Source organism: Silurus meridionalis, chromosome 10, assembly GCF_014805685.1.
Source record: "Silurus meridionalis isolate SWU-2019-XX chromosome 10, ASM1480568v1, whole genome shotgun sequence".
Taxonomy (NCBI): domain Eukaryota; kingdom Metazoa; phylum Chordata; class Actinopteri; order Siluriformes; family Siluridae; genus Silurus; species Silurus meridionalis.
The window spans coordinates 24,100,101-24,102,600 of NC_060893.1; the positions used below are offsets into that span (position 1 = coordinate 24,100,101).

General features: G+C 41.0%; 1 protein-coding gene across 1 annotated transcript in view; it reads left to right on the top strand.

Moving 5' to 3' along the window:
• Window positions 1-2,500, top strand: part of trappc9 (trafficking protein particle complex subunit 9) — a 186,566-nt gene that overhangs the window by 30,629 nt on the left and 153,437 nt on the right.

Genomic DNA, 2,500 nt, shown 5'->3' on the forward strand with positions numbered 1-2,500 from the left:
TCTTGCAGTGCAGTAATTGATGGCCAGGTCTTTCTAAGCTTTCTCTTAATCTGCATTTTGAAACAGTCTTAATCTTTTGGCACCATCCAATCTGGACCTCTGAAACCCTCTCGAATGATCTGAGTGTGATGCTTAAGCTCCAGAAAGCTCTCTTCAGGTAAGGGGTGAGATGTTGCCTCTGGCAGAGGAGCATACTGGGATCTTTAAGATCTATAAGGCAGAACTTCATGATGCCACTGTCACTGCTCCAGGGCTGAAGCATCATGCAAAGCAGAATGAGGTCAAGGGTGATCGTCTTTGCCGTGAGGAACTCCTCCATCCCTGAATACTGTGAATTGAGAGAAACCAGCTGAGGTGATTTAAGCATAATTTCATGATCCCACAATGGACGTAGTCTCAAAGCAGCCTTACGATAATGAATTAATGATGTGTTTATCCCTGATGAGCAGCCATGGAGACTGTGGTGAAGGAAAAACTCCTTTAGATGTTATGAGGAGGAAACCTTGAGAGGAACCAGATTTAAAAGGGAACCCATCCTCATTTGGGTGACATCAAGAGTGTGATTATAGTCTTTAAACAATCCAGAACACTGGATAGTGAGAACTACCATGAGCACTGGAGTGTGTGATTATGAGAAATGTTCTTTCTTATGGAACCAGGAGCTACTTAGCAACTCATAAAATAGCTCAACATTTGCGATCATCATAAATCCAACACCAGCTTCTCCATCCCAGAGCCTTTAAACACTCAAAGAGGTCCAACGTCCAAACTTCACATGAAGTGGGATTCAGTTGGTGCTGGTACGTCTCTAGATGGTTCTGGGTGTTTGCAGGCGTCCACGGTCTTCATGAGTTGGGACGTGACTGGAGCTGGTGCAACCTCAGGATGGGGAGAGAAAGAGAAGCAGTGGAGAGGAATGAGCATAGCTGCTGTTCATGATAATAACAAGCACAAGTTGATAATGTGCATGTGATCAGATGTTCTGGAGCACAAGGATATGATGGAGCACAACGTGTTTGTGAGGAAACGTAATTATGTTCAGCGCCAAGGATTGCATTCGGTACACGTGCGCACCAAAACGACGTACGTTTGACACCTAATTCAAATCATTTGGCGTTCTTGGATTTCGTTGTCCATGCTGCCAGTAATCCGGTGGAAGAAACTTCTCGCAATACGGCCTGGTTTCATCATGCGAGTCTGCAGTGACGAAGACGGTCAGAGACTGAATATACCTGTCAGTGAGCTTGATAACGTACATCCATCGTCCCGTCCTTCCGTCACCGCCTTTATACCGCGGTATTATTTCCGCTGTGATGTGCTGCCAGCTGTGCGTGTGATTGTGAATGCATTATCAGGATGTCTCGGTCGCCGTCAATACCAATGCGCTAGGCGCCATAATCCGTGTGTCACATCACGACAATAAATAACAGAACACCGGAACGCAGCAGACTGAAAAAGCCTACAGCTCTGTAAAACAAAAAGCTTCAGTCTGGAGGTGGAGCTTGTTTCAGGGCCAGAAATAAACTGAACAAAAAGATCTGCATCGTGATCGTGAATGAGGTCTTATTTTTGGGTTGCCGAAGAAAGTGTGCAGGTCACTTTGGAGGCGGAGCCGATTTCAGAGCCAGAAAAATGTAAACAGAGAAACACTGAATTGTAATTGTTTTTTTTATATTTTTATATTTTTTTATTTATTTTTCTTATTTCCTCTCGCCTCAACTTACTATATATTTAACCCTCTAGAATTATTCCATTATTCCAAAAATATCTAGAGCTAAATATATATTACCTTTTGCTTTAGTTTTATTATTTTGTGGTTTCTAGATAAATATTTTTTCATTAAACTATTAAATTGTTTAATTATTAATTAAATTTAAAAATGTTTGATGTTTAAATGGCAATTTTTCTTATTACCATTAAGTTTTTTTCTTTTTTTTTCTTTTTCTTTAAAATTTTTTTTTTACATTTCTGGGGGTTTTTTTTGTTGTTTTTTTTTGAGCATCCCATTTCATTTTTACTCTCTATTTACTCCACTCTTCTGGGAAGATGTTCCACTAGAGTTTGTGGAAATGCATTTATCCACATGGGTGTAAGTAAAGCCAGAACCTGATGCAGGTGAGGTGAGGAGGCCTGGGGTTCAGTCAGCGTTCACATTCATCCCAAAGGTGTTTAATGGCGCTTTTTGGAGCTCTATTCATTAGCAGGAGATCTTCCACCTCTTCTAGTCACATGTACAAGTTCAAAAGAAGAGAGAATTTCATGCTTGAGCATCCGGAGAAGAACCATATCTGGCTGGTAAAGTCGTGTCCTGATACTTTTGGCCTTTTTTTTTCTCTTATAGAGGAGGAAACTGAAGCTAGCGCCTCTATGGGGGAAAAAATGCTTCTAATGTGCCCACACTGTTGTTTACTTCTTTACCACTTGGTGATGAAATAATTTGTAATGCTGGTAAAATGTATTCGAGTCTTGCTGAGAAACACAACGCTGTTTGATTTGATTG